The sequence below is a fragment of the Elephantulus edwardii genome, unplaced genomic scaffold, assembly GCF_000299155.1.
Source record: "Elephantulus edwardii isolate Elephantulus edwardi_28Jun2011 unplaced genomic scaffold, EleEdw1.0 scaffold00001, whole genome shotgun sequence".
NCBI lineage: Eukaryota > Metazoa > Chordata > Mammalia > Macroscelidea > Macroscelididae > Elephantulus > Elephantulus edwardii.
In genome coordinates, this window is record NW_006399751.1 from 15,093,422 (window position 1) to 15,117,457 (window position 24,036).

A 24,036-nucleotide genomic window follows, 5' to 3' on the forward strand; every position below is an offset into this window, starting at 1 on the left:
AATGATTATGAAAGTTATTACATAATTTGGGAGAGACTGGAGAGCATTAGGCTAAGTGAACTAACTCAGTCCCATAAGGACAAATACTGACCATTATTGTAGAAATACATAACTAGTAAAATGGGTATGAGGCTTCAAGCGGGAGAGGGTAGGAGCAAAGTGATGAGGATGGTCAGGGGAGTAACCATAGGGACAGACAATTTGATGAGTAGGAGGAGGGGTGGGTAAAGGAAATGGGAGAAATATCCCGTGTCAAAAACAATGTATATGAACCGTATATCAGTAGAAAAGAAAAATTTATTAAAAAAATATATATAGCTAGAAACTCTTGCCTAAATCTAATGACTCAGACAATCTTTGTTATCCTTTTACAAAAACATATGTACGGCCTCATGAAAAGAAATTGCCATCAGTTACCTACGGAAATGTTTCGGCTTGGACGTATAAGTTGGCTGTTTCATGTGGTCAGCTTTTGCTGCATCAGTTATTAGTCACTAACAATAGACTCACACTTGTTTCAGTGGCATGCTGTATTTAGAATGCTCAAGTGTGGACAGATGTTTAGCTATATCATTTCACCCTTCTTGCCTACTGTCTAGTGTCCAGCCTCACTTCTGGTTAGAATGCAGGATGTTTTCTTCCAGGCTGGTAATCTTGAATCAGCCCAAGAAAGAGAAGCAGCACACCAGGAACTTGGAACTAAATGCTGGCATATCTTCTGGGGACTTCTTGGCTGATGACCATCCACTGTGGTTACTGATTATTGGTGACAGCCTCTGTCACTTTAACTTTTAATGATACAAGCGATTAGTAGAGAACTTGCAGCTCTAATAGAAAGCAAGCTTACTGTGCAATCATTTGGCTAAAAGGAAAAATTGATGGTTTTCTTAAGAAATTTGGGGGGGGGGGCTGAACTTCACTGCAAGCTGGAGCAGGTGTTCTAAACCAGTTGAGCCTCTTCCTTAGACCTCAATGAGTGATGGACTTTATCTGTATCATTCACTCACTCTCTCACTGCTGGTCAGTTGGTTCTGACTCACAGTATCCTCCACCCAATGTCCAAGGCTGTAAATTGTATCTGGTGCAGACTGCGTGTCTTTCTCCTACGGTGCTCTGGATAGATCCAAACTATCAGAGTCATGCAGCCTTTGGCTTAGTAGTGCAACTCATTACAGACTATGAATCCCCCCCTTACATGGAATCGAGGCAACAATTATGTTTGCAATGATAAAAATGGTACTAAAAGATTAATGGTTTAAATTCACTCTGAGGCATCTTGTTAAAAACATAAAAGAATGCAAGCCCTTGACTTAGTGTTTAATAACAAGAAACACATCATGTACATGAAACACATCATGTACATAAAACAAATGCTTCCCCCCTCCCCATTGCTCTGTGAGAATCCAGGTTTTGAGGAAATAAAATAAAGCTATCAAAACTTTAAGTACTAAAGTCCCATTTTGGTCACTTACACAGCAAAGCTGCTCTTTATCTTATGTTTTCTAAATCCTCCTACTGTATGTTGAGGCTTTGTTTAACATAAGTGACTTCTGTAATAAGAGCATCGCCTCTTACCTTGCTCTCTACTTCCTCTTCACATCCCTTTAAATGGACAGTAGATACAGTTATGTCTAAAACAGTACTTGTTGGCTACACCTAGAGATGCATGAGGGAATGATCTCCAAGATTTTACAGCCATTGACAAAGAAGTGTCAGTTGGTGAGAAAAGCTGCCATTAACATCTGATGGAATTATTTGAGGCTGCTAAGGAACGTTGTCAATTAGAGGTGGGGGAACATTAGGAAAACATTACATAAAACCACATATGTGGAGCTTTCCTCGACAGGGAATTTATGGGTCTCTCAAGGTTAATTTCAAGTGATTTTCTTTTTACACTCATTTTAGTTGATAGCCCCAGGTTAGATGTGATTATCATGATGGCTTTCATAGCATATTATAGTTACTTCTTTTTTTTAAAAAAAAATGATATTGGTTTGCATACAAAATTCATAGACACTTTGTTTCACACTTTGCTTCATTCACAGTGTTCCATACAGTCATAGCCATGCGTTATGTTTTAGAAACTTAATCCCTATTGAATTATGCCCACCATCATCCTGTGATCTCAGGTGTCCTTGAATCTTTCCCATTGCCTTTACTCTCTCTAGTTATTTCTTGAGGTAAATGTCTCCTCACTAGTCTTCTGGTGAGGGTAGGGCCCAAGTCATTCATCTTTCTCTGATGAATTCTTGATGATTGCTGAGCAGCTCTTATGAAACAAATCCTCTATTAGCCATGCACATCTGAAGGCAATCAAGTGTGTTTAATTAAAGTGCTAATTTTCATTCTCCTGTGTTTTCAGCCACCACTGGTCCAAGCAATCTTCAGTGGAGATCTAGAGGAGATTCAGACGCTCATCCACAAAACTGAAGATGTCAATGTTCTGGTAAGAGATGCTGTGGCTGATGGGGTGGGTGGGTCTGCTCAGAACCTGTGAGCAGGAGCAGGGGTTTTAACCCTTTCTGTACCATAGACCCCTACACACACACACACACACACACACACACATGCTGCTGAATGGAGCACAACTCATAGTGACCCTATGAACAAAAGACCTGAAGCCTTTCTATAACTATTGACATTTATCAAAGTTCATAGCGCTTCTAGCAGCATGTTGTTTAGGAAGTGGATGCCACTCCTGCTTCCAAATATATATATAGTATGTAAGATGAAGCATTATCATCTTAGTCTCCAAGGAGCACTCTAGCTGCACTTTCATCTCACATACTTTGGGGATGTTTCTAGGAGAGGCTGTTCCTCGGAGAAGGACATCATGCTTGGAAAGGTAGAGGGTTGGTGAAAGAGAGAAAGACCCCCAGCCAGGTGGAGTGACATAGTGACTGCCGCAGTGGGCTCAAGAGATTGTGAGGCTGGCACAGGACAGAGCAAGGTTCAGATCTATTGTTCTTAGGGCTACTATGAGTCATACATTACAGCATACCTACAACAACAACATATCTGTGAAAAGGGCTAGGCATTTTATTAGATTCTTAAAAGGGTCTTTCACTTCCAAAAAATTAATGATCAAGGAATCTTGTAGCTCTTGAGACAGACAAAGTTAATAATTTAACTTTTTAAAAATTTCCTAGCTCTGAATTAAACAAGCAATTAAGTGCGGTTATTCATGCTACTAATTCTCTTAATGCAACTTAATTACCCAATGGTTCGAGTCTATTAAAGAAAGGAGTCTTCTTTGATGTATCTCATGTTAGTTAAGTAAAAACAACAGAATGGCCCAACACATCTTCAGTGTAAAGAGAGCTTTACTGTGGAGAAAGCTATTCTGTCTAAGGGTGTATCTCTGTTCATTTGGTCAACTGCTTTATTCAGAAGACGAGTCACTTTGTGCAGCCGTTGTTCTATTGAGTGCAGGTTTGCATGGCTATCTGTAAAAGCTCTTGGCAGCTTCTCTCCAGCTGGCACTAGAAACAACAGGGACAATGTTATGTGACATTTTTGCAAGGGAAGCACAGCTGAGGCTAAGGGCAGTCTACTTGAGAAGCTTTGAGGCATTTGTCCAGGGCCTGCAGGGCATGACCTGTTCTTCTGAGAGGAGGTAAGGCAAGCAGGCTCACCGTCCAGGGTCTGACATCACTGGAATTTACTCAGCCTGTTTTGTGGCTGTGGTCCAAGCCCAGGCAAGTCCAAGGCAAGGTTACTATCTTTTCCCAATGATTGTGAGCAAACCCAACTTTTATTCAGAGCCACACACACTAAGGAAGATTGTTCTAGCTCTTGAATGGCCTTTATTTCTCCTTTAGAGAACTGACAGTGGTCAGCAATGAAAAGGTAGCTTTACTTTAGTTGTGTTACTGAATCAGTACCCTTTATTGGTTTTGATATTATGTGCCATTTATGCGGAACCAACTCATGGCTGACCCTCCCATGGTTTCTCAGAAGTAGTAAATCTCATGGGAAGATATTGCCCATCTTTCTCCTGAGGAGCAGCTGGTGGATATGATTAGGTTCCTAAATTTAGGATGGCTCAAACATAAGGGAGTTTATTTCTCTTATGATCCCTTCCACATAGGATCCCACATGTCAGCATGTGGCTTCTAAATTATTAGCCCAAATGGGTTAAAAGAGCTTGGAGGAAAAGCATGAAAGGATTTTTGTCTCTGTGTGTGTATGTGTGTGTGTTTTAAGACAAGCTTAATAGTGGCAAACTTCATGTCTGCTCATATTTCAGTAGCTGGAACTCAGTCACGTAGCCACATCTACATATAAACTAAAAACCCCAACTCTCCTTACTGCCATTATGTCACTTCTGACAAAGTGACTCTTTTCCTCAATTATTTACTTTCTCCTCTCCCAACCCCTGTTTTATGTCCCTGATTTTTTTCTTTTCCTCTTTTTTCCTTAACATTTTATTTTTAATTATCATATGCTCAATGGTACCAATATCCATTGATTAAGTGATCCTGGTATAGAAAGCAATACATTCAACTTGATCTCTCTGTGTCGTCCCAAATGTTATTTTTAGGTATTCATAAACTCCGTGGTTTGCTTCAAGCAAACCAAATTTTTCAGTGTGGTGTTGATTTTTCTATTCTCTCACCTTTTTTCTTGTCTGAATCCCATTAACTCTTCCAGACCCACTACTTCCTCCAAAAATTGTCCTTATTTCTCACTTTTTTCTGTTGCTTTCTCTGCCATCTTCCCAACCCAGCCAAAAAAGTCCCTCTGTTCTCTAAACTCCCGTAGCTCTCTATACCTCTCTGATCATGTTCAACTTCTTCAGTTACTCATCCCTGTATTTTGCCTCTTGAGAGGCAATGAGCTTGATCATATGGTCATTATATTGTTAACTTTCATTCAGTTAATGTGCCTCATCCAGCCCTTGGATGCATGTTGAGTGAAAGACTGAAAGTCCACATTATTACTTATGTTGTGCCAATATGTGGTTGTTGTTGTGGTTGTTGTTGTTATGTGCCGTCGAGTCATTTGCGACTCATAGCGACCCTATGTACAAGAGCCCTAACCCCTGCTCTATCCTGTGCCAATCGCATTGCCTCTGACACACCCATCCCGATTATCCCAGTCACTGAATCAATCCACCTCATAGAGGGTCTTCCCCTCCTGCGCTGTCCCTCTACTCTACCCAGCATGATGTCCCTCTCTAAAGACCTGTCTCTCCTTACAACATGTCCAAAGTATGTCAGGCAAAGCCCCAGAATCCTTGCCTCCAAGGAGCAGCCTGGTTTAACCCTCTCTAGGATGAATCTGTTTGTTTTCTTGGCAGTCCATGGTACATTCAATACTCTTCTCCAGCACCACAGCTCAAAGGCGTCAATTCTCCTTCTATCCTCCCTAGTCATTGTCCAACTCTCTGATGCATAATAAGTTATTGCAAAAACCATGGCCTGTGTTAAATAGAGGGTCTGCTCAACTTTGTCAGATTTCCTTGGGCTTCAATTGTCTAACTGGAAAGTTCTCTCTGTAAGAATGGAAAGCTGTAGATTGATTTGAGAAGCACAGGTAGACCAGGAGAGGTTTCCGTGACTAATGATATGCCAAGGTCTTGCATGTGGGATGACAGTTGTGTGCTTTGAGAAATCCATTTCAACTGAACCAGGCATAGCTGATGGCTCGAAAGTTTTTAGAGGTCTCCATCTTTTTTAGCCAAATCGAACTCAAGGTGGAAAATAGTACAGAGACACAGAGAAGAAAAATGTGAATCCAAGAGAGACATTTTAGGGAGCTCTAGGGTGTAGTTTAATCCAAAGGCTGCACCTTTGGCAGTTCAAGTTCACCAGCAGCTCCTTGGGGGGAAAAATGGGCAGTTTCTCCTTACATGTCTTTTAGCTTTGGAAACCCAGTGGAGGGTCAGTTATGAGTTGATTCCAACTCAATAGCAATGTGTTGAGGTTGTTTTGTTTTGTTTTGTTTTATTAAAGATCTTTTAGAGACTATGTTATAACACTATTAGTCAACAGAGAAGTCTCAGTGTATCATGTGGGAAAAGAGAGAGGCACAAATTGACACCTGTTGCTGACATGTAGTAAAGGCAGGGAGGAAACGATGCTGTATAAGAGGTGGTTGAAGAAACTGATATTTTAGACTTGGAAAGGACAGAAGACTGTCCCAAATAGTTCAAACACTGTCAACCTAAAAAGGAATTAGACTCATCATTGTGTCATGAGGTTCTAGGTTTCAAAAAATAAGATTTCAGCTCAAGTATATATATTTTTAAAAAAATCACAATTTTATAGAAAGAGCTGCCTAAATATGTTATACATTGACTTAGTAAGTAATACTAAGTAATACTTAGTAAGTAATACTAAGGTCCCTGAAATACTCCTAGATTGGAGGTTCCAAAGGGGATTGAAATGTAGCCTATATACTCCTATCTCTGCTCCCCCCAACCCCCTTCTGCTTGGAAGGTATCAATAAGGGCTCAGTACTTTTTTCAACCTTTGAGTCTTAATGAGACCAATATTTCATCTATCTGAGAGCAGAACTATTAAACTGGAGTTAGCATGTAAATTGATACCTTCTCATGCTCAGGCTAAATGGTGTTTCAAGTCCTTAACAACTGTGAAAGAGTTTAGTTCTGAGATTTGGAAATCTTACATGATAACACATGCATTTTTATTTAAAAGTATCTCTCACACATAAGAATACACGTGCATGTGCGCGCGCGCGCACACACACACACACACACACACACACAGCACCAAATACTATTATAGTACTAAATAAAATTAAAAATTCCTCACTGTCACTAAATATACAGTGTGTATTTGATTTTACTAATTGTATAATAATGTTTTTAGTCAGATTAAATTGCTCATTGTATTCAGTCTATTTTACACAATAGAATAGTTTTGTCAAGCAAGCTGTTAAAGTTTATTATTTGTGCTAATGGGGTTTGACCCAAGTATATTAGTATATATTGCTTACTATCTCCAATTCCAAGATGGAAAGGGGTTATACATGAATATAATATACGGCATCTTTTTTTTTTAATATACTACATCTTAAGACACAATCATTGAAGTTGTGATTCTCGACTGTGAGTATCAATTCAACCGGTGGTGGCCTGCTACCAAGTAAATAAAACCTCTGACTTTGTATGTTGAGAGGAATTTCTTTTAGAAGGTAAATTATAAATAGTGAGCTTATGTTTTTTTTCTTCTCTGTGTGTTGTAGTTTCATGTAAACATACAAAATATTTTTTAATCACCTAGAAGGGTCCAAGAATGACTCTACTTAAAGAACAATGAATTAAATATAATCTCTTCTCTAGATTTTTCTTAGCTTGATTCAGTCATGTCATATTGTCTTGGATATATAAGCCATATAACAAGGCATTTTCATGTTTCTAGGTTTTATGTATTCTTCTTCACTCAAATATATCCTACTTGATTTTTTTCTTTTTTTTTTTTAATGACAATGCTGATATAATGCTTAGGACCTGTGGTTGTTTGCCAGCCCACAGACTTCTAAATTAGACCTAATTCAGAAACTGTTCGGGGCAAGGAAGTGATAGTATTTTCTGTTCCTTCATATCCACGTGAAAGCTGAACAGTAAGAAGGGAAAATGGAAGCGGAATTGAGGCATTTGGGGCATGATGTTAACAAATGATATTGACTATGCTATGGAATGACAGAACAAACACATTTACCTTAGATGTATCCTGTCATAATGCTCCTTACAAGTGAGGGTGCCTGCTCACAATTGAACATGGGATCAGGAAGGACCAAGTGCTAGAAAAAGATAATGTGTTTTGTAGAGGGTTTGCAAACATGCCAGAAATACTCAGTGAAAAGTATCGATACAATAGTTGCAACAGCCTCAAACAACTGTGATGAACAATTGTGAGTGTGACCTAAGACTAGGCAATGCTTTGCTTTGTGATAAGTGAGGTCCTCATGAGTTGGCACCAGCATGATGGCAGTTTACAAGAGGTTGAGGGCTCAGGTAGCATCATTGAAAGCTGGACATTCTCAGTGCCTGTGATAAAGCACTTGATCTTCCTCTAGTGTTTCCAGGCCGGAATGCAAGTTCAGGGTGGCCCAGACTCAGACTTGTCAAGGGAAAACACAGGAAATCTGACTTTTATGTGAAATCTCTAAATTGTTAAATGTTGGTTCCAAAAAATTGGCCAACACTGTGGAGGCCAAAGAAAACATGTGTGTGGGCCAAATCTGGCCTCTAAGCCACTGCTTTTGCCAACCATGAATGAGATCATCGAGTACTTGGCAATTAAGGCTTCTCTGGCCACCTGCATCTCAGGCCCTGGTCTTGGACTGAGGCCCTGGTGGTCCTCTCACTGTTCCAGGCATCGTGGGCTTTTTAAAAAATCTTGGGACTAGGTGCTTAGCATGCTCCTGGCTATTCTGACACATGCCTCCCCCTGTTGGGCTGCTGCTCAGGAAGTGGGACTGTGGTCTGGAAGTTATGCCCTGTGCCCTGCAGAGAATGATTCATGAGCTCCACATGGCACTGAGCATGCTACAGAGATGTGGCTTCATGGCCATTTGCAGTATGTGAATGCAGATCTGGTAGGCATCATCCCTCATTATCTTCTGAGGGTCTTGTGTCTCCAGAACATTAAGTCCTGATAGCCATTTGCTATAATGAGAGAAATAATACAAAGGGACTTGATTTGCATCTTCTAGATTATATAGAGGTTTTCAACAACAGAAATATTTCCTGTATAATGGTAATCACATTACTTTATATTTGTTAGATATTTTTATAGCATAAATAACTCTAGCAATTTATATATTTTATAAATATTTTGAGGATATGAACATCTACAGGATAAAAGTTATGGCTATTTTACATTAGATATTAACTTTGGGAGAGAATATAAATGTGAATAAATGGGACTCTATTGTTAGATGGGAGGAAGGTTTAATCATTAAAATACCAATGTTTTAGGTTCCTATATATATTTAAACACAATTGAATTGTGTGGTAAAAGTTAGGTTACAAGTGGAGAAACGTGATAAAATAATTTTAAACTTTCTAGGGGTGGGTAAAGGAAGTGGGGAAGATCTGTTGTGAAAAACAATGTATATGGACTTTGTAAGTAAACCAGTATAAAAGAAAAATTGTATTTAAAAAATTTAAACTTTCTAGAGGAATAACCATATATTACTCTGTGGCTTATAATAATGTGTTGGAAATAATGAAAAGATTATTTCTTAAAAATGTTTTATTACATCTGTATGTGGTAATGCACTATCTTGAAATAGAGTGACTTAAGATGCTCCTTGGAGGCAAGAATGGGGAAAGGCCAACTTACATACTTTGGGCTTGTTATCAGGAAAGGCCAGTTCTTGGTGAAGTACATCAGTCACGCTTAGAAAGGTAGAGGGTCAGCACAAGAGAGGAAAATCTTCAGTGGGATCAAGTAAGTAAGAGGTGGGGAAGTTGGTTCAGTATAAGGAAAGTTTAGAGCTGTTATTCATAAGGTTGCTATGAGTTTAAGACAACTCAATAGAATATAACAACAACAATAATATGCAGGATTGATTCAACATTAAAAAAAAATGATCAATGTAATCCATTACAGAGATAAAGCAAAAGGAATAAAACCACATACAACCATTTCACTCTATACACAGCAATAGCATTTGACAGAATCTAACACCCATTCCTACTAAAAACTCTGAGCAAAATAGAAGGAAATTAGTCATGTGTGCAAAACCTGCAGCCAATATTATTTTTGAATGTAGAAAGAATAAGTAATTCTCTTTGGAAAGGAGAACCAACAAGGATACATTCTGTCACCTCTCCTATTCAATATTTTATTGGAGTCCTAGCCAGGAAAATAAGGCAATAAAAAGAAATAAAAGATATCTAAATTAGTAAAGAAAAAAATAGCACCATTCCCATTTGAGATGATATGATCCTAAACATTGAAAATCCCAGGGACAAAGTAAGAATACCACTGGAACTAATTCAGACTCAGCAAAGTGACTTCGTGCAAGATCAACACACAAAACCTAAAATTCCTCAACACCAAAAAAAGAAAACCCTGAAGAAGAAATAGGGAAACAAGCTATTTATAATAATTAGCAAAAAGATTAAAGACTTAAGAATATCTAACCAGAGATACAAAAGAGTTATGTAAAGAAAACTGTAAAATAACACTGCAAGAAACCAAAATGCATCCACGTAAATGGAAAAACATATCATGCTCATGGATAAGAAGACTTAACATTGTAACAATTCTGAAGATGATGCAGGACCAAGCGTTTGTGCTGTTGTATATAACAGTTACTCAATGGCACCTAAGAACCAATCAGTGGCTTCTCAGAATGGTCATCATGCTTTCCCTTTTGGGGGGAACCTCAGAGGAGTTTCCTTCTCTGATACTAAAGTCTGACAATGTGTATGAATGGGAAACTAGATGACAATATTATACATTTGAAAGTCTTTCTACTTAATTTTAAACCTCATTTCATATTAGACATGATGTAAAATAATTTGTGTTAGTTTTGATTAAGATTGAATCAAGTGAAGCTGTACAGACATCTTTTTGAAATGGTTTGCATGCAATCCTTTATATACATTATGTTTCTTTGATTTACATTGTGTTTTATATTATCATTTATATTTATAAAATAATTTGTATACATTGTTTCATTCATGTACATTTTCTTTTATATAATAACTTTTATACATTATAGGGTGTTTTAAAAAAATTGATGTGTACAATAATTCATATGCATTATGTTTCATGAATGTACTTTGTGTTTTATATCATCTTTCATTTCCATTTTGTTTTATACAATCACTTATACACATTGTAGGGAGTTCTGGTGGCTTGCAATCCTGAAGGCATGCAGTTCAAATCCACCAAATGCTCTATGGTAGGGCAGTCTGGTGGATTGTTTTATGTGCTCTTTCATTTACATTGTATTTTATACAATCATTCATATACATTGTAGCTTATATAATTAACTACTATTGCTCTATTTCAGCTCTTACCCCTTCTTTTTGAGTCCTCATTGAGTCTTTTTTATACCTTCACTGTCCCCCCACCCCTGCCTTATCTGCCCACTAAATTCTGCTACCTAGTGATTTTACTCTTCTCATTTTTCTGCCTCCTTCCCCCTATTCTTTTTCCCCTTGTGGACATTTATACACATCTTACTAGTTATCCTATTTTTACAATGATAATCTTACATAGTAATTGTCCTTAGACTGAGTTCACTCAAGATAATGCTCCCTAGACTCTCTCATATAGTATTTTTGTGAAATAATTGTTCCTTAATGTTGCATTATATCCCATTGTATAAATGCACCACAATTTCTCATTTCATTCATTTTTTGATGTGCATGTGGGCTGTTTCTGTACTCTAGCTATTGTGAATAATGCTGCTAGGTGTACATATATCCATTTATGTTTCATTTCTCATTTTCTTGGGGTATATTCCTACCATTGGGATAGTTTGGTCATGTGGAATTTCTATTGTACATTTGTTTTATAACATCTCACTCCATCTATCAAGTCCTCATTGCACCTTGCTTACTACCTCACACTCCCTCAGCTCCCACCAAGCTCTGCCGTCCTCGTGATTTCTTCTCCTTTCTTCTGCACCCCTTTCCTCTGCCCTTTTCCCTTTTGAAGAGCTGTGCGTATCTTTTTCCTGTTTGTTAATTGCAACAGCTGTATTGTCCTTATCTCAGTTCTTCCCAAGTTGCTTCCCACCTTGTCGTGTTCATTAGCACATTTTATTTCTTTTCTTCTTCACCCCCAATCCCTCAGATATCATCCTATTTCACAGTAGTGGTCTTATGCAATATTTGTCCTTTGATGATTGAGTTATTTCACTTAACGTAATGCCCACTAGATTCTGCCAGATTCTGTCATATGTTCTGAGTACTACATTGTGCTACATAGTATTGCATTTTGTGAGTATACTACCATTTCTCTATTCATTCATTTGTTGATGTGCATTTGGATTGTTTCCATTTTCTTGCTGTTGTGAATAACACTGCAATGAACAAAGGTGCTTATATGCCTATTTGTGTTTCCTTGGGATTAGCTTTGGTTTCTTTGGGATCTATTCTTAGTAATGGAATGTTGTTTTTGTGTAAAATAGAGTTGAACTGACCCACAGTTGACCTTCCAGTGGATTTTTAGAGGCAGTTAATCACATGGGAAGAGATTGCTCATCTTCCTCTGGGGTACTCCTCCTTATCTTCTCTTGTGAAATATCACCCTTTCACCAGCCTCTAGCCCCTTACTCCTTGCCTTCCCACCATCTGGCATATATAGTGTATTTATTTATCTGTCCCTGTCTGTCTGCCTCCTTGTCAGTTCCCTCAGAGCCTGGATGAGTTTTTGCTTATGATCAAATCACTCATACCTGCAACAGTGAAGACACTGTCTAGAGATGGATGGACATAGCTGAAACACTCTTTTTCATCTTTCGGACCAACCACCCTCCTTTCCCAGACAACCACTATCCTGATGTTTATGTATCTTCCATTCTTACCTTTATATACTCTGATTTTACTGTTACTTTTAATGTGTGTGTATATGCATACCCAAAGAATATATCTTTAAAAATGTTAAGTACACAGTTTATTTGAATCATCACACTTGCCTTTTCTACTCCACATAGTGTATTTGAGATCTTGATCCATGAACATTACTTCATTTACTTCTTTCTATCAAGGCTTGTATCACAGTGTGTCCATTCGTGGCTCCATAGAGTCCTTGAATCATAACTGTATCTCCCTTTTGTTTGCCAGGTGCTCTCCACTGCTGCTATGCAGGAACACTTATATTAACCCTAGAAATACACTAGAAGCGGGACTTAATAAATATAGTCAGTAAAGATTATAATCTGTAAAAAGAAAATATTTTCATTTTCCGCAAAAAATTATTTTTCCCTTTTTGAATTTTTGAAATGCATTTTTTACATTTGAGTGAAAGTTTATGAAACATAATGGTTTTTTCATTCAGTCATTCAGAGACATTGTGCTTTATAATATTAACACGTTTAATGTACTCAATTACAATATCAACCCTCTGTTGTATAGTGTCTTTCCTTTCATCTAACATATCTGTTTGTTAATTTTCACTTCCCTTTCCCTCCCTCCACATCCCTGTTAGCCCTCCATGTTGAACTTTATCTCTGTGTAAACTGTTCCTTGGCTTTTTATATTAGTGATCCTAGACTATAATTGTGCTTTTGTTACTGACTGTTTCCACTCAGTATAGTTTGTTCTAGACTCATCCATACGGTGCAGTATTTCTCAAGGTTTTTTATTCTTTTTCAGTTGTACATAATATTCCATTGTGTGAATGTACCATGGGTTTTTTAGCCATTTGTCCATGAATGGATATTGGGGTTGTTTCCAACTCTTTGATATTATAGGTAACGCTGCAGTAAACATGGAGTGTGTATCAGGTAGTGTCATGCCTCCTATTTCTTTGAGATTACTGGACTAAGCTCCTGGCTTTCTGAGGAAGGGCCAAACTGCGTTCTGTAGTGGTTTCACTTAAAATGATATTTCAGAGAATGGCTTTTATTTAGCATGGCTGACTCTACTCAAAATTATATTTACAAAATTCTGTCATTTCTGCCCCTCCCCCATTGTGATTTAGTTTTTGGTATTTTAGAAAGTAGAATTCCCTAATAAATAGGTAATATATTTTTATATATGTTTCTTTCATGTTAGAAAACTTTTCTAGGTTTTATCCCAAGGGGAAAAACCCCCTCAGGATATAAATTTTATATTTACCCTAAATTAGTATTAGAACCCTGGCTGTAGGCAGGGTTCTAAGATTCAGGAAAGTTTGTTTTGCTCTGACAAGTCTTCAGATGTAGGTACAGAATAACTGAAGAGCCTGGGTTTTCTTGAGGAGACCTTATTTAAGTATCCTTCTTCTGAATTTCTGTTAAAAGGATAGGGGACAAAGTACTATTTATAAAGGACTTTGTAGACATAATTATAGGCATGATTTTTTAAAGAATGAAGATGATTTTGCTACCTGCAATTTTGAATCTTGACTCAATGGCCCATGCCTAGATGGGAAATTTTTCTGAAAAGATCAAATGAGTGAATCTGCTCTGCATTTTGTTTTTAAAAATCCAATTTAGAACCATATAATGAATATCTTGTTTCTAGAGATAAAGTTGGACTCTACTTGGCCATTTAACAATTTCAAACTGGTTCTCTGAATGCCCTTCCTAACCTGGATTAGTCTACTTCCTCAAACCCTGTTACACTCGAGTATTTAAAACACACATACCAGTTGACTCTTTAGCTATGCTTAGTTCATTTCTGTTTGGCTCGCAGATATTTGTTGAGTATCTGTCATGTTCCGAGCCCTGTGCTGGGGACTAAGACTATGAAATGAATAGGACAAGGTTCCTTCCCTCCTAGATCACATCACCGTGTGAGACAGGTATGTAAACCAAGATAGTAAAGGAAGTGAACAATGCTACAGTAGAAGGAGTAAAATGCAATCACTGCATATTCCCTGTGTGGCCAGAGCTCTTCCAGTGGTAGATTACTCTGCTCAGGCCTGTGTCAGGAGGCAGCATGAAAGGTTTGGTGATGAGAGAGCATAGTGACCTATGAACAACTGAACCTTGCCCTGTCCTCCGCTATCCTCACAATCTGTGCCATGCCCAAGCCCATTATTACAGTCATTGTGTTAATCTATCTCCCTGAGAGGTGTCCTCTCTTTTGCTGACCTGCTTTCCTCAGCTCTATGTCTTTTTCTAAGGACATGTCTCTCCTGATGACATGCTCAAAGTATGTAAGATGAAGTTTCACCATCCCTGCCTCTAAGGAGCACATTGGTTACACGTGCTCTAAAAGAGACTTAGTTGTTCTTTTGGGAGTCCATGGGCAATTCAGTGCTCTTCTCCAACACCACAATTCAAAGACATCTATTCTTCTTTGGTCTTCCTTATTCACTGTCCAACTTTTGGGTGTATATGAAGCAATTGGAAATCCCATGACTTGGATATTTTAAATACTCAGGTATTTAAACTAAAATCCTTGCTCTTTAGCACTTTGGAGAGTTCCCTGACAGCAGATCTTTCCAATGCACAATGTCTTTTGACATTTTTCACATTGCTGCCATAGCTCTTGATTATGGATCCAAGTAAAAGAAAGTTGTTGACAGCTTCAATTTTTTTTCTCCATCTATTCTTTTCCTCGAGAGCCCTGGTGAACTAGTGAGCAAGGAGTTGTGCTGCCAAGCCAAAGGCAGGCTTGTCAAATCTAGCAGTTGCTCTGTAGAAGAGTGATGGGTGATCTCTGTGATACACAGTCTCTGAAAACCTGCTGGCGATCAGTTGCGAGTCAATTCCAAATGGAAGGCAATGAGAGAGAGAGATCCTTTTCCTAGTTTCTAGTAACAATGGCGTTCTTTTCCAACAGCACAACTCAAGGGCATCTGTTCTTCTGTCATCCTTACTCCTCATCCAGCTCTCAGATGCCCACCATTGAGATGGAATGACACAGTGACTGCAGCCGCGGGTGCATGTGTGTCCGAGAGAGTGAAGATGGCACAGGCTAGGACAGGGCAGGGTCACTATGAGTCATGTTTGATTCAGTAACACCTAACAACAGCAAAAACAATAATAATCGCAATGACCATAATATTAATTTTTTATTTAAGCAGTTAAAAATATTCTTTTTCGTATTATCATCATGACAAGAGTCCAGAATGAAGGTTGCATAGTGGAGTGTATTCGGGGCTGGGGGTGGGGGGCGTGGTGTGAAGGGTTGTATATCAGTGAACGAATTTTTCTTTTACTTTTCAAAGACGAGAGAACTGGGGGAAGGGGGTGGGGCAGGGAGAAAAATGCCACAATGAATGAGAGGAGATAAAAAATCTCTATAAATATGCATTAAAATGAATTAAAAAAATTAAAAGTATTCTTTTTCCTGTGTTAAACATCCTTTCAGAAACATGAAAAACCCATTTAATTGTGATATGATTAAAAGTTTATAGAGCAAATTAGTTTTCCATTCAGCAATTCATATACATTATATTTCATGACATAACTTTAGAGATTTCATTTTTATTGAATTTTAACATGTAACCTAAATTAAGAACAACTTGCCTTCAAAAAGATCTCCCATTAAACTGTCACACTAAAACCCTCCCAGTAGAAATCCCACAATCACTGTTGACTGTGTTAGATCCTTGCGTCACTGGTGCCCTCTGAGAGCTGCTTGTGTTTCACACAGATGCCTAAAATGTATGTCAGGGCCTGTGGCATTAAATGCTATCGTTTCAAAGCAAATAAATGTGATGGGTGAGCTCATGAATAACCTCTTGGTGATCAGCCTGCCTCTTTCTTGCATCATGGTTTGACCACGCTGATCTTCATAAAATTTTGGAAGGCCCTGGACTGTGTATCCCTGAAGGCTAGGGTCTCCTGTGCTCCAAATGTCTGGATACACTACAAACAGACCTGTTTGCTGTTAGGGAGGCAAATGTTTTGTGTGTTCAACTGAGCTTGTAAAGTTTCATTAAGGAGCTAATCACTATCCTGATGAAGTAAACACTGGATGTTCGGTGTGAATATTTATTTGTAACTCCCTATTTCAAGCTGGCTCAGCCTTCTCAAGGTTCCTGATTGTCAGCTGGGAGAGATAGTTTTTCAGTCACCTAAACAGTCTGCTGCTGCCTCATCACTGTATTTCTCCTTCCAACCCATCCATCTCCATTCAACTGGGGAAGATAGACAAGGCTCTCTGCCCAAGTCTCAGTCTTGAAAGGGTCCCATCCCCTTTCTTTATAATGAAATAGTGAAACTCACCACTGGTTACTTCTTATAAGGTAAGAGACTCTACATTCTGCTTTTCTTCCAGTTCAGCTTGAAATAGTGAGCATTCCTATCTCCTCTTCCATCTTTGTTTTTACAAAATGGGCAAAAGACATGGAAATAATTTTCACAGAGGAAAATATTTGAATGGCCAACAGACACATGAAAAAAAAAGTGTTCAAAATCACTGGCAAATCAAAACCATGATGCGATATCATCTCACTCCAGTAGAAGTGGCAAAGTTTAACAGGGCAGCAAATAATAAAGGTTGGAGAGGATGTGGCAAGATAGGAACTCTTAATACATTGTTGGTAGAATTGTAAAAAGGTACAATCACTTCAGGCAGTTTGGCGCTTCCTCAAAAAACCTGAGCATAGAAATTCCATAGCAGTGTTATTCACCATTGAAAGAACACAGAAACAGCCCAAATATCCAACCATAATGGATTGTGAAATTATGGTACATTCACATGATGAAATACTACACAGCAGGCAGGAGCAATGGTTTTGTAAATTACCACCTAACTTGGGAGAAACTGGAAAGCATTATACTCAGTGAACTAACTCAGTCCTATAAGGACAAATACTATATACAACCATTATTGTACAATGAGTATTAGGATCCAAGGGGAGGGGAGGGTAATCATAGGGTCACATAATGAGATAGGGAAGGTGATGAAGGAAATGGGAAAGATCAAAACAATGTATTCGAACTTGTAAATAAACCAGTATAAAAAGGAATAAAAAAAAAAAAGGTCTGCCTTTAACCAAATTGTTTGTACTGGAATGTGTGTGTGTGTGTGTGTGTGTGTGTGTGTGTGTGTGTGTGTATGTCTAGAAGTATCTAGATGGAACTCTGGTGGTCTAGTTAGCTGGGAGTTGCACTGCCAACCCCCTAGTGGGTTGTTTCAATGCACTACCTACTCCCAAGGAGAAAACTGGGCAATCCCTGCCCTTCTCCACACCCCCCCCATATGTATGTTGTTATGTACCATCTAGTCTGAACTGACTCTTAGCTGACTCTCCAGTAGGTTTTCAGAGGTTGTAAATCTCACAGAGGAAATTGCCCATCTTTCTCCTATGGAGCAGCTGCTCGATTTGAATTGCCTGCCTTGCTGTTAGCAGCATATCTTTTTACCACGAAGCTTCCAGGTATATATTTCAATCACATTAAAACATATTCGTATGTATGAAATGTGCTCAATACTTAGCATTTCTTTTCAAATGTAAGAAAGACTGAAAAAGGTAAAGAGGTGCAAAACTTAAAGCAGTTGCCACCATTAAGTCAGACATTAGTAAAGATTGCTGTGGTTACAATGCCCGGGAGGACTTCCTCTGAGGAGAATAGATTCTGATAATAGATTGTGGTTTTCTGAAAAGTCCAAAACACAAGTCTGACAGATGCTGAAAGGAGAGAAAATGGAAAGCACAGTTATGGTTTGAGAGAGATTTACAATGCACATTACTATCATAAAGATCGTAAGAATTCTACCATTAGGAAATCTGCTTTTATTTTCTTGAACATGTTGTTGATATTGTTATGTGCGATTGAGTTGCTTGTGACTCATAATGACCCTATGTACAACAGCCCTAAACCTGCTCTATCCTGTGCCAATCTTATTGTTTTCAACACACCTACTCCCATTACCCCAGTCACCGAATCAATCCATCTCATTGAGGGTCTTCCTCTCTTGCGCTGTCCCTCCACCCTCCCAAGCATGATGTCTTTCTCCAAGGACTGGTCCTGCCTTGCAACATGTCCAAAGTATGTCAAAGCTTCTGAATCCTTGCCTCCAAGGAGCAGCCTGGCTTCACCCTCTCCAGGATGAACCTGTTTGTTCTTCTAGCCGTCCACTCTTCTCCAGCACTACAGCTCAAAGGCATCAATTCTCCATTGTATTTCCCATATTCACTTGGTTTCTAATGTCATCTTTGGCCTTTATAAACCTAGTTTCTAGAGCTGTCTATCAGTGTACACATTGGGGTACACTACTGAGAATGAGCAACTCAGGAATTCTTTACGGTGGTTGTTGCCAGGTACCCTCGAGTCAGTACCAGCTGACAGGTGAGTGGAAGAACAAAACCCTGCCTGCCCTGCACCACTCCTCACAGTCTGCTGTGCTTAAGTCTGCTGTTTCTGATGCTGTGTCAGTCTATTCTTGCCTCTAAGCAGCACATCAGTTGGGCTTCCTCCAAGAGAAGTTTGTTTCTTCTTTTGGCTATTCATGGTTGGCCATTCACCAATAAAATGATTCAAAAACATAAGTGCTTTTTAGGTCTCCTTATGCAGTTTTCACACACAGAGAGAGCACAATTGAAAAGAGGATAGCTAGCTAACCACAAGATTAAATACTTGGAAGTAAATCTAACTAGAAACACAAAAGACCTATTCAAAGAAAATGACAAAACATTATTACAAGAAACAAAGAGAAACCTGGAGAAATGGAAGAATATCCCTTGCTCATGGATAAGAAGACTCAATATTGTCAAAATGACAAGTCTACCAAAAGCAATCTACAAGTTCAATTCAATCTCGATACAATACCTATTCCAGTTTTCAATAACATGGAAAAGACAATTTCCAGTATCGGGAATGGAAAGAGACCCCAAATAAGCAAATCACTCCTGAAAAAGAGAAACAAGGTAGGAGGCATCTCACTTTCTGATCTCAAATCCTATTATACTGCTGTGGTGGTCAGACAACATACTGGTACATTGTACATCACTGGTACTGGTATAGCCACAGACTCAGAATTCAATGAAATAGAGCTGAGAAACCAGAAAGTAGTTCATCTACCTATGATCAACTGATTATTTGACAAGGAGATGAAATCGGTTAAGTGGAGATACAAAAGCCTCTTTAACAAATGGTGTTGGCAAAATTGGAAAACTGTAGAAAACTCAAGCAAGACCCACACCTCAAACCATACACAAAACCCGACTCAAAGTGTGTCGAGGACCTAGGAGTAAAACCAAGGACTATAAACTTCATCAGAGAAAAGTGTGGAAGAACTCTAGAAGCCCTAATCCACAACATGAAGTCTACCAAGCATCCTGAAAAACCTACAATGGAGAGAAAATAAAAGTGATGACTGGCACCTAAGAATCAAATCCCTCTGCACATCAAAAAAACTTCTTCAAGACGGTAAAAAGGAAAGCCACAGACTGGGGAAAAATATTTGGTAATGACATATCTGATAAGGGCCTTATATCTAGCATGTATAGAATATTCCAGCACCTCAACAAGATAAACAACCCAACTGCAAAATCGGCACAAGATAGGAACAGACACTTCCCTAAAGAAGATGTTCAGATGGTGAACAAACACATGAAGAAATGCTCAAAATCTCTAGGTCTAAGAGAGATGCAAATCAAAACAACTATGAGATATTATCTCATCCCAGTAACAATTGCAAAGTTCAACAGAGTTGCAAACAACAAATTCTGGTGAGGTTATGGAGAAATTGGAACTCTTATTCACTGTTGGTGGGAGTGTAAAATGGTGCAACCACTTTGGAAGGCAGTATGCGCTTTCTCAAAAAGTTGGAAATAGAAATACCATTTGAGCCATCAATAGCATTACTGGGAATATACCCTAAAGAAACCAGAACTTCCACCCAAACAGATACATGCACACCCATGTTTATTGCTGCATTGTTCACAATAGCAAAGAGATGGAAGCAACACAAAGTTCCCATCAACAAATAAATAGGATAGAGAAGTTGTGGTATATTCACACAATGGAATGCTATGCAGCACTGAACAACAAGTAACTCATGAAATATTATACAAAATGGGTGACCCTGGAGGACATTATGCTGAGTGAAATATCTCAGTCACTAAAGGACAAAAATTGCATAATGCCACTGCTATAAAACAGGACTGGCATTGGTGGTTGGGGGAAAACTAAGAAAAGAGGAGGTAAATAAGGAACACTGCATTGGAACAGATGAGGGAAATAATTACTTAAAAGGAATATATGATTAGGCATTATTTGCATGACAACAGTCCAGAATATGAGGTACATAGCAAAGTGGACTAGGGTGGAGAGGGAGAGAGGAAATTGTGTAACAATGAATGAATTTTTTGAAGAGAAAAGCAAACTGGGGGGAGGGGTTACTAGGGAGAAAAATGTTCTACAGTGAATGAGTGGAAATTCAAGTTTTTCGTAAACTTGTATTAAAATAATAATTAAAAATTATGAAAAGAGAAGAGTATAGCTTGGGTCACATGCACTTTGTTTTTAAAGTGACAGCCTTGGTTTTTAGCATTTTAATGGGGTTCTTTGCAGCAGATTTGCTTAGTGCAGTATGCCACTGCTGCTTCCAAGGGTGTTGAGGATGGATCCAAGGGCACTGAAATCCTTGACAACTTCAGTCTCTTTTCCATTTATCATGATGTTATCTCTTGGTCTAATTGTGTGGATTTTCACTTTATTTGTATTACAGTGTGTCCCAGACTGCAGGCTGTAGTCTTTTAATCTTCTTCAGTAAATGCTTCACATCCTCTTCACTTCACTGTCACGTCTGTGGGAGTTGTTCTCAAACTTTAGGGTGCTTCAGAAGCATCTATTAAAACATAAATTGCTAATCTCCCTCTTAGAGTTTTTTTATTCTGGAGGTCAAGGGTGGAACCTGAACCTGAGAAGTTGCATTTCTTTCTAAAAGTTTTTAAAAAATTTTTTAGAAATTATTATTATTAATTTTAATGAAAATTTACAGAGACTTTTAATTTCAATTCATTCATTGCTGCACTTTCCCCCATCCACCCCTCCTTCCCAGTTCACTCTTCTCCTTGAAAAGTAAAAGAAAATAATTTGCATTTCTTACAAGTCTCAAGGTGATGCAGAGTTCAGGGTCTCACTTTGAGAACTATCCATCTTTAGTCAAAGTTGAAGAAAAAAGTGTTTTGTAGAGGGTCATCAACGGCTCACTGTTACACAGTGTGCGATCACACTGTCAATGTTCAGCTGTTGAGCTAGATTTATATCCCAGATGCAGTGCTAAGTGCTGTGGGCATATTGTCTTCAGGAGCTTGTAAAGTAGTAGGATGACGGACAACGAGCAGGTAAAGGAAATGAGTTAGGAGGTAGATTCACGTTGAGAAGGCTGCTCAGAAGGAAACAGGTCTAAACTCTAGAACAAACAATGATGAGAGATTTCCTTGAGTGGTGGTGACAGTGGCCATGAGAAACCAGGGACTTTGCATAGCTGAGGGATGTTTTGGGCAGGATGAAGACACTAGGGAAGGCTCTGGAGTTCCAGTGGTTAGAGGGAAAACATGGTGGGTTCCTATAATTGTAAGACCAGTGGCGCTGGAAGGCAGTGAGTGAGACAAAGTGAAAGAAAAGGAAGGTGAGAGACAAGAAAGGAAGGACTAGGTCATTCAAAGCTGTCTGAACAATTTGGATTTTGTTCAGTGCAAAGGATTATGGTGGATTTTTTAAAAATTTATTTTCTTATTTTTGTGTACGTATCATCAAATTTTATCTGACTGGTACAGGAGGAGATTGTCACTTCTTCTCCAGCAGAGCATCTGGTGGGTTTGAACTGTGCACCTCTGGGATTGCAGTGCACTTCCTGCTACTAGGCCACCAGAGCTCCTTTGGTGGACATTTTTAAAAGACACTCTGGTGTTGGATGAAGAATGCTTGTCAAAGGAGGAGCAAAAGCTCTGAGAACAGTGGGAAAATCATAAATGACCAAGAAAAATCCAAACCCATTGCTACTGAACTGACTTTAAGTCATGGACACATCAAGTGTTACAGAATAAAGCTGCTCCAAAGGAGTTGCAGTGTTAACCCAAAGACTGCATGTCTCCAATGGTTCCAATCCACCAGCAGCTCTGAGGAAGATGGACAGTCTCCTCCCATTGTGATTTATAACCTTGGGAACATTATGGACAGTCACTAGAAGTCATAATTGACTTGAGGGCAATGGCTAAGTGAGTGAATCTTTATCGAAACAGATGGCCACACAGAGCCACCAGGTATGATTGAACTTCCAACTTTTTGGTTAGAAGTGAAGGGCGAACACCTTGAACTACCCAGGGCCCTTGGAAAGAACATAGCTGGGGTCAAGGCAGAAATAATGGTGCCCATAGTCAAGTGGTAGCAATGTTTGGGGCTTTCATGACATTGTGAATGACTAATACGCAGTAGAGTTGCAAAGTCATAAATTCCATCAGTGAACATGTTGGAGGTAGAGCATGGAGAGTTCGATGGTGGCTTGAGGGTAAGAGGCAAGGAGGAGAGAGGAGTCAACAATTGCAGATGCATGGCTTGAGTGACAGAATAGTAGCCAGGAGGAGAAACAGCAGCACTTGTATAACATCAAGAGCCAATTTATTTCTAAGACTGAGGACAGGACTAAAGAATAGCTTTTCAGGGAACAGTGAAGTGGCTATCCTTGCCATAATTCTGTAAAAGAGCAATTGTCTCTTTTCTGGTATACAGACAAAATGATGATGGCTTTAATAAACGTTCTTGTTAGAGTGTTGCCTTATATATCATGTGTCGTTGGCCACCTGGCTTACCCTAAGATAGAAAATAAAGTCATTTAGCACTAAATATAATGTTGTCTTTCTCCTAATCCAGATAGTACTTTGGAATCTCACAAAGACTGTTGCTGTTACTGTGTAAAAAAAAAAAAAAAACACCCCAAAATTTAGTGGTGTGAAATAGCTGCTTTATTATGCTCATGGGTTTTGTGGGCGAGTCATTCAGACAGGACATTGTAGGAATAGCTTCCCTCTGTCCCATGGTGTTCTGGGGCAGAGTTGGGATGGTTATTGGCTGCGATGACTCGACATACGGGGGCTGGAATCATCTGGAGATGCCTTCACCCACTTGTCTGGTGGTTGATGCTGGCTGTTGGCCTGAGCACCTCCATGTGGCCTGGCCTTCGTCCCAGACAGGGTGGGCACAGGGGAGTTGAAGTTGTGGCTTGACAGTACAGGGTTCCAAAGACAAGTCATTGTTGCAATGATCTAAAATCTTGTTAAAAGAAGATAGATAGCTGAACTCATGTGCTGCCAAAGAGGTAAGGAGAAAGTTGCTGTGCTGAGCATATAGGATGGTCTGGTGCTTAGGGAGGGGCCTGTTAGAGGGCAAGGGCTGGATACTTTGCATGAAACCAGATGACAGGGATCACCTTCCTTTGTGAGCCAGTAACATGGTAAACAAGTATTTCCCCACATCTCCTGTGTGTCC

The 24,036-nt window shown here is 39.0% G+C and overlaps 1 protein-coding gene across 1 annotated transcript in view; it reads left to right on the forward strand.

The window, feature by feature from the left end:
* The first annotated feature begins 2,356 nt into the window (after positions 1–2,356).
* The window catches only part of ANKRD44 (ankyrin repeat domain 44), a 209,025-nt gene continuing 187,345 nt past the window's right edge, over positions 2,357–24,036 (forward strand). Inside the window, exon 1 of the mRNA XM_006878739.1 lies at positions 2,357–2,446. The gene's annotated coding sequence lies outside the window, so the exon portion shown is untranslated. The remainder of the gene's footprint in view (positions 2,447–24,036) is intronic.